The sequence below is a fragment of the Ceratotherium simum genome, chromosome 17 (assembly GCF_057802395.1).
Source record: "Ceratotherium simum simum isolate JZ-2026a chromosome 17, ASM5780239v1, whole genome shotgun sequence".
Lineage (NCBI taxonomy): Eukaryota > Metazoa > Chordata > Mammalia > Perissodactyla > Rhinocerotidae > Ceratotherium > Ceratotherium simum.
The window spans coordinates 51,434,622-51,444,222 of record NC_141916.1 but is presented as its reverse complement, the minus strand read 5'-3'; positions in this window follow the sequence as shown (position 1 = coordinate 51,444,222).

Genomic DNA, 9,601 nt, shown 5'->3' with positions numbered 1-9,601 from the left:
GCATTGAGTATTCTGGCCACTCTTGTCAAAGATCAGTTGACTGTGTATGCATGGATTTATTTTTGTGATCTTTATTCTGCTCTTTTGATCTATATTTCTTCCTTTATGCTACTACCATACCGCTTGGATTACTGTACAGATTTGTAATATATTTTGAAATCATGAAGCATGACGCCTCTAGATTTGCTCTTTTTGCTTAAGATTGCTTTGCCTATTTGAGGTCTTTTGTAGTTCCATATAAATTATAGGATTGTTTTTTTCTATTTCTTTAAAAAATGCCACCGGGATTTTAACAGGGATGGCATTGAATCTGTAGATCACTTTGTGTAGTTGGATATTTTAACAATATTAGGTCTTCCAACCCATGAAAACTGCATATGTTTTCATTTTTTTGTGTCTTATTTAATGTCTTCCACGTTTTGTAATTTTCAGTATACAGATCGTTCACCTCCTTGGTTAAATTGATTCTTAAGTATTTTATTCTTTTTGATACTATTGTAAATGGAATTGTTTTCCTAATTTCTTCTTTGGACTACTGAAGTAGTTTATTAGTTATAACAGTTTTTGATTTGAGGAAGTCTTTAAGGTTTTCTGCATAAGGATCATGTCACCTGCAAACAGAGATAATTTTACTTCTTCCTTAGTAATTTTGTTGTGTTTTATTTCTTTTTCTTATCTAATTGCTCTGGCCAGGACTTCCAATGCTATGGTGAATAGAAGTGGTAAGAGTGAGCTGCTTATCTTGTTCCTAATCTCAAAGGAAAAGCTCTCTGTTTTTCGTCATTGAGTATGATATTAGCTGTGGGCTTTTCATTTACGGCCTTGATTATGTTGAAGTGAATTTATTCTATACTTAGTTTGTTGAGAGTTATCATTAAAGCGTGTTGAATTTTGTCAAATGCTTTTTCTGCATCTATTCAGATGATCATGTGATTTTTATTCTGTTAATGTGGTATATCATGTTAATTGATTTCAATGTATGTTGAACCATCCTTACATCCCTGGGATAAACTCCACTTGATCATGATGTATAATCACTTTAATGTGCTTTTGCATTAGGTTTGCTAGTATTTTGTTGAAGATTTTTGCGTCTATGTTTATCAGAGATATTTGCCTGTAGTCTTCTTTTCTTATATCATCTTTCTTTAGCCTTCTTTTTCCTTTGAGGAAGATCAGCCTTGAGCTAAAATCCATGCTAATTCTCCTCTTTTTTTTTGCTGAGGAAGACTGGCTCTGAGCTAACATCCATTGCCAATCCTCCTCTTTTTTTTCTCCAAAGCCCCAGTAGATTGTTGTATGTCGTAGTTGCACATCCTTCTAGTTGCTGTATGTGGGACACAGCCTCAGCATGGCTGGAGAAGCGGTGCATCGGTGTGTGCCCGGGATCTGAACCCGGGCTGCCAGTAGCGGAGCATGCGCACTTAACCACTAAGCCACAGGTCCAGTCCATCTTTGGCTTTCGTATCATGGTAATACTGGCCTAAATATAAGACCTGAAACTGTTAAACTCCTACAAGAATACATGAGGGAAAAGCTTCTTGACATTGCTCTTGGAAAAGTTTTATTGGCTATGTCACCAAAAGCACAAGTGACAAAAGCAAAAATAGACAAGTGGGACTACATCTAATTAAAAAGCTTCTACATAAAAAATGAATCAGTCAACAGAGTTAAAAGGTAACCTACAGAATGAGATAAAATATTTGCAAACCATATATCTCATAAGCGATTAATCTCCAAAATATATAATGGACTGTACAACTCAATAGCAAAAAGTCAAATAACCCAATTAAGAAATGAGCAAATGGCCTGAATAGACGTTTTTCCAAAGAAGACATACCAGTGGCAAACAGATATATGAAAAGGTGCTGAACATAATTAATCATCAGGGAAATCCAAATAAAAACCACAATGAGATATTATCTTATACCTATTAGCATGACTATTGTCAAAAAAAAAAAAAACCCACACACAAAAGACAAATGCTCATGAGGATATGGAGAAATTTGAACACCTGCACATTGTTGGTGAGAATGTAAAATAGTGCAGCCAGTATGGGAAACAGTATGGAGAGTCCTCAAAAAGTGAAAAATAGAACTACCATATGATCCAGCAGTCCCACATCTGGATATATCCAAAAGAATTTACATCAGAATCTCAGAGTTATCTGCATTCCCATGTTCATTGCAGCATTATTCACAATAAACAAGATATGGAAATAACTTAAATGCTCATTAAGAGATGAATGGATAAAAAAGCAGGATATACAGCTACAGTGGAATATTATTTAGCCTTAAAAAAGAAGGAAATCCTGCCATAGAAGAAAACATGGATGAATTTGGAGGATGTTATGCTAAGTGAAATAAACCAATCACAGAATGACAAATATTGCCTGATTCCATTTATATAAGATATCTAAAATAGTCAGACTCATAGAAAAAGAGAGTAGAATACTATTGCCAGGGGCCAGGGCAGGGGAAATAGGGAGTTGTTATTCAACAGGTATAAAGTTTCAGATATAAAAAATGAATAAGTTCTATAAATGTGCTTTACAACTTTGTGAGTATAGTTAACAATACTGTACTGTGCACTTAAATTTTTGTTAAGAGGATAGATCTTATGTTGTGTTCTTACCTCAATTTGAAAAAAGAAAGAAGAAAGAATGGAAAGAAATCCAGAAAAGAAAAATCAAAGAGTTTATGAGTGTTCAGAGATTGAAAAGTGAGAATTTATCTGGAGAGAGTTGTCAGTGTGTTTCACATTCCCCCAGATCCTTCTATATTGGAAAGCAGAAGAACTTCTCTCCTACCTTAAGCCAAGTTAGAATCCTAACAAATATAGGCAGTGTCCTCTGGGATTTGAAAGATTAAGAGATTGATAATTTCAATATGAAAAGCTGTGTGGTTAGAACTACATGTAACCACAGAGTAAAAGCAGATGTGGTGGGAGTAAGCTGGAGTCCCATCAATGGCAAAATTGAAGACAATGTTTCCCTTGGGCCCAGTGTGGATCCCAGGAAAAGGAGCCAGCCATGAATCATCCAGAAATGAAACCCACCTGAGTGTGCATCTTGCCACAGATAAGTCAACCTTAGTGAAAAGAACCTGAAAATTTAGAGTAGGAAGTAGAAAATGGCATATGGGGAGTTGTGTGGGACAATGTACAGTGATTTGCAAGTCAAAGGAAATATTATCCACATCAGGCAACCACAAAGAGTTTTTTGGGAGCAGAATTTCTGAAAAATCCACAGAAGCAGTTCAAGAGAAAAAGAGAACATATGGAATGTCAACACACAAAATAAAACTGTACAATGCTATAACACTTTCCTACATGCTTATCTCTACTCTCTTCATTTCACCTTCACTCATTCCTGGGGGCCTGGGTTAGGGACAGTAAGAGCTGCTTGAGAGGGAAGGAGCTTATGCAGAGCCCATTAAACTTGCCGGTTTCTTGGCTGGCTCCAAACCTCAAACAGGCTAAAGCTGGGGGTTACATTAGATAAAAGTTGGACTTTAGAGATTAGACTAAATTGTACTTTTTATTATGCTAAATACAGAGTAGAATATTTATTACCATAAAGAATGGAATAGGGGCCGGCCCCGTGGCTTAGCGGTTAAGTGCGTGCGCTGCGATGCAGGCTGCCCGGGTTCGGATCCCGGGCGCACACAGACGCACTGCTTCTCCGGCCATGCTGAGGCCGCGTCCCACATACAACAACTAGAAGAATGTGCAACTATGACTTACAACTATCGCTTGGGGCTTTAGGGGAAAAATAAATAAATTAAAAAAAAAAAAAATTTAAAAAAAAAAAAAAAAAGAATGGAATAACTATAGGAATTGCCTGTGATGTGGGAAGAAATGAGCCTATAAAAAGTAGGAGCAGTTTTGAGGTGTTGTTTTCTCTTGCATTCAGGTTAATCCTACTAGTTGAATTAGTTACCCATGCATTTGATTTTTTAGTGCGTTGAAGCGCTTCAAATGCTTGACTGGACTGACATAACGATCTATCAAGAAATTTCTTTCTAAGAACTTTGTAGCATTTTAAATAAATACAATAAATTTATAATGTGGCAACTCAGATTCCTCTACACTTTTAATAGTACTGAAAAGAACACAGTTTTCTTATGAGTTTTGACTATAAATTATAAGAATTATAGAAATTGTACATTCAAATTAGCTTGACAAGACAAATCCTACAGATTTCCTAACATGCTAGATTCTAACTTAAATTGAAAAAGCCGACTATTAAAATGAATAAAAAATCATTTATGGAAGTAACAGAAACTTCTAAACATGCTATGGATTTGATTTATTTTATCATTTCTACACTAACTTCTGAGAGAAGATTTGACAACAGATCTCTTGGAATTGAGAGGTACTTACATCCAAAGTGATTTTATCTCAGCCACAGATGGAATTTGTTTTTTGTTTTTTTGTATCGTTGAGGTCTGTTTCTCAGTCAGCAGACATCCACCACTCCAGGAACTGGAAACAAGGTGTAGTTTGCTATGCATTCCACATTTCTTTTCCCTCACTCTTTGTCAAATTAATTGTACATGGTATTTGGCTCATGTAATGACCCAGATTATCATTACTGTAGGATATGAGTTCTTGATGGTGTTTTTATTGGATTGGTTCAGCATTATATTTACTAGGACTATCTGGGGAAATGGTACTAAAAGCTACTCCTGTAACTCTCTTGGGTTTAAGGCATAGTTCTAATCACCCTGAGTACAGTAACCCAATTTTAGCTTATACAGTGATCCTCTTCTTTGCCTGGTGTTTCAATGACCGAGGAGCCAATGCAAAGAGGAAATCTCAGCTTCCAATTCATCAGGACCTTGATCATGTTCCTTATTAGTACAGTCTTCTCTTGGGCTTTAGAACCTGTAAGTCCAATAAAAATAAAATCTTGGGTAAAGGAAACAATTTTCTTCAAGTGTATTATTAGGTGTAATGGTGGGAGGCCACTTCAAATTTGAATTCTAACTCCATTATTTGGCTCACGATCTGTACATTCTGACAATGGCACCAGCTGGTATCTCTAGTGTGCCTTTAGAATGTCATTTCAGCATTCTATCCAACCAGTTACGCAAGGATAAGTACAGTAACTTCTATGGACATGAGCTGATTGTCAAACATTTTTTTTCTGTATAATATCAAACTCAGGGCTCTACAACAGATAGGACATTTTGTAACTTTATGAATGGTGATGCAAGCAGATGCACTGCAGGCAGAGAAGTCAAATCTGTTCCTTAAATATGTGATTATTTCCATGAAGACAAAGATAATAATTCCTATTATCCAGTCCATGATGAAATGGGGCTTAAATAATAGATCTGCCATCAAGTGAATGACTGATTTTCCTCAAAAAGTGTGTGCTCCTTTGGTCTCTGCCCTTTACAGGTTGGGCATTCAACAGAGGTTTTAGCAAAATCAACCTTGCTGAGGAAAGAGCATGTCATTGAGTATCTATATAGCTTCCATCCTTTCTGCTTGAACAATTTTACAGGTGCCCATTTAATAAATTCCAGGATGACTGGGGAAAGAAGCTGACTGACATCCACAGCATAGATCACTTTGTCAACTTGATGATTGAAAAATACACCAAAAAGTTGAAGACATGTGGTAGGACAATGTACAACAAAGTAGGAGTAACTGAAATAATGGTACTGTAACTGTGGTAATATCAAATATAATAATTATCAAGTCTCTACTAAATTAAAAAGGATGATTGTACCATATACCATTAGTTTTCCCCTCCAGCTTTTCTGCCCACATTCTATATCTTACTCTTTGCCCTGGGAGACTGACCTGTGGGGATGACTTAATCCTGTGGCTTCCACTTGCCTTTGGCCAGTTGGTGCTCAGCAGGAAAACAGCAGAATGAGACAGGAGTCAGGGCTAATGGCCCTGGGCCCCTCTCTTTGATAGCAGGACTGGCTGTGCTCTTTTCAGGGGTCTCTGCTCTATTCAGTTCTCTTTTCTCAGTCTTCTGCTTCACCAGTGAAGTCTCATGGCTAAAGGTTTTGGGTTTTCATCCTATATTTGCTACAATTACAGAGATTTTGGGTTTAGTTGTCCAAATTTTAAACCATTTTCAAATTATAAAATCAGTATTTTCCAAATTGTATTACTTTTTTTAGTTTGGGCTCAAGGGACATTTTTAGAGTCATAGAAAAGTTGCCAAACTGAATTCAGTGATGGTTGCATAGATCTATATATTTGCCAAAATTCACCCAATCATATACTTATGATGAATGAATTTCATGTTATGTAAATTAAACCTCACAAAGCTAAGAGAAAAAAAATCAAATTCCTGCCCTGCCTCAGGAATTTGGGGGCATTCTCCTCAAATACCAGAAAAGGTAGTTCAAAAATGCTCTTTCTTTCCTAAATTCTCCCTAAAATTTTTTTTTCTATTTAAGATCAGTTCTTAGAATGCCAAAAAATTGCCAGTATTTTTTTTGTCCTCAAATTATGTTATTAAAGGGAGTGACGTAAGCAATGTGGCAGAGTGAGGTGTTCTCTTTGCCTCCTCTGAATTACAACTAAATGGACATTCATTGATCAATGGAGGATACCCACACAGCACAAGATGCCTGAGACCCATGCAGCTGTACATCTAAAGTTGGATGGACTGGCTCCACAAGAAGTAGTGGAGAAATGTGAGCACTCCCCTACCCCTCCTCAGTAGGAGCAAGCCAGGTCACAGGTCCTCATACAGTGGCTGGTGCTACTCTAAGAGGAGGTGGGGACAGATCAGACTCTGCAAATGCTATCCTGGCCTATGGGAGCACACACTGTGCTGCAGCAGCCCCACCAGTGGGAATGCACCCTGGCGTTACTGTAAGAGGAGGCAGTGGAAACCCTGTGGGCATGCATGAACACTTTCCTGACCTGTGTGAGTGCCCACCATGCTGCAGTGGCCCTGTCAGTGGGAATGCAATGTGTGACTGTAAAAGGAGGTGGCAGCAGCCTTGCGTGATGTGAGAACAATTACCCAGCCTGCAGGAGTGCCTTACCATGCTGCCATGGACCAATGAGTGGCCCTGGCTGGGACTCCATGAAGAAGCCGCACCCACCAAGCACAACAGCCAGTGCGACTGTAAGCAGAGCCGCAGTAGCCCAGCGCATGTGTGAATGCTATCCTGGATTGCGGGAGTGCCACCGTACCCACACAGCTTCCAGCAGATGAGGTAGGATCAGAAACACAGCTCCTGGTTCCCCCAAACGGTAGCAGGTGGAATCTGCATCCTGATACTACCAAAAATGTGCTGGCAAAGGATCAGTTCATCAAACACCATGAAAAACTACAATAACACTTCAGAGCAGAAGGAAAATGACAAGTCTCCAGAAACCAACACTTAGTCACAGAAATTTGCAACCTAAATGACAGAGAATTCAAAATAGCTGTCATAAAGAAACTCAGTGTGTTACAAGAAAACTCAGAAAGACCATTCAATGACTCAGGAATAAAATTAGTGACCAGAAGGAATACTTCACCAAAGACATAAAAACTATATAAAAAACAAACAAACAAACAGAAATCCTGGATATGAAGAACATAATGAGATAAAAAAATAATCTAGAATCCTTAAAAAATAGAGCTGTTGTTATGGAGGACAGAATTAGTGATTTGGAAAACAAAAATATAGAAATGCTTCAGGTGGAGGAGTAGAGAGAACTAAGATTTCAAGAAAATGAAGGAATTCTTCAAGAAATATTTGACTCAATTAGGAAAAACAACATAAAGATTATACATACTCCAGAGGGAGAAGGGAGGGAGAAAGGAGCAGAGAGCTTATTCAGAGAAATAATAGCTGAAAACTTCCCAAACCTGGGGAAAGAACTAGACAGACAAACACACAAAGCCAATAGAATTCCTAATTACATCAATGCAAAATGACCTTCTTGAAGGCATATAATAGTAAAACTGGTAAGAGTCAACGACAAAGAAAAAATATTAAGGGCAGCAAGGCAGAAGAAAACAACCTACAAAGGAACCTCTATCAGGATTTCAGCAGATTTCTTGGCAGAAAACTTACAGGCTAGGAATGAATGGAATGATATATTCAAAATACTGAAAGACAAAAACTTTATCTAAGAATACTCTATCCAGTGAAACTATCCTTCAGATATCATGGAGAAATAAATCTTTCCCAGATAAACAAAAGCTGAGGGAGTTCATCACCATTACACATCCCTTACAAGAAATGATGAAGGAAGCCCTCATACCTGAAACAAAAAGGCAAAGGTCTATAAAGCTTTGAGCAAGGAGATAAGTAGCCAGACAAAATCAGAAAACTGCAGCTCTCTATCAGAACAAGTTAGTAAACAATTATAACATAAAAAAAGAAAGGAAAGCATCAAAGACAACTATAAACACTTCAATTTACTCACAAACCTACAACACAAAACAATAATTTGTGACAACAATAACTCAGAAGGGGAAGAAGAGAGGGATGGAACCTGCTTAGCCTAATGGAAATAGGAGGCTATCAGAAAATGGACTTTCACATCTATGAGACCTTTTATGCAAACCTCATGGGAACCACTAACCAAAAAATCAGAATAGAGCCACAAATCATAAATAAACAGAAAATTTATAAAACCATCACTGAAAACCACCAAACTGAAATGGCAGTCAGAAATAAAAGGGAAGAGAAACAATGGAAATATAAAACAACAGGAAAACAAGAGATAAAATGGCAGTATTAAGCCCTAATATATCAATAATCTCTCTAAATGTAAATGGATTGAATTCTCCAATAGAAAGACACAGAGTAGCTGGATGGATTAAAAAATGAGACCCAACAATATGCTGCCCCTAGTAGACACATTTCAGCTCTAAAGACAAACAGGGGCTCAGAGTGAAGGGATGGAAGACGATACTCCAAGCAAATGGTCAACAAAAGAAAGCAGGTGTTGCCATACTTATATCAGACAAAGCAGACTTAAAGATAAAAACCACAAGGAGAGATGAAGAGGGACAGTATATAATGATAAAAGGAACTTTCCAGCAAGAGGACATAACATGTATAAATATATATGCACCTAACATAGGAGCACCAAAGCATATAAAGCAATTGTTAACAGACCTAAAGGGAGAAATTAACAGCAGCACAATAATAGTAGGGGACCTCAACATCCCACTTACATCAATAGATAGATCATCCAGACAGAAAGTCAACAAGGAAATAGTGGATTTAAATGAAACACTGTATCAGATGTATATATAGAACATTCCATCCAAAAACAGCAGGATACGCATTCTTCTCAAGTGCACATGGAACACTCTCAAAGATAGACCATATGTTCAGAAACAAGGCAAGCCTCAAAAAATTTAAGAATGTTGAAATCATATCAAGTGTCCTTTCTGACCATAATGGTATGAAACTAGAAATCAACTACAAGCAAAAAGCTAGGAAGGTCACAAATATGTAGAGACTACACAATATGCTACTGAAAAACCATTGGATCAATGAAGAAATCAAAGGAGAAATTAAAAAATACTTGGAGACAAAGGAAAGTGAAAATACAACATACCAACTCTTATGGGATGCAGCAAAAGCAGTTCTAAGAGGGAAATTCATAGCAATAC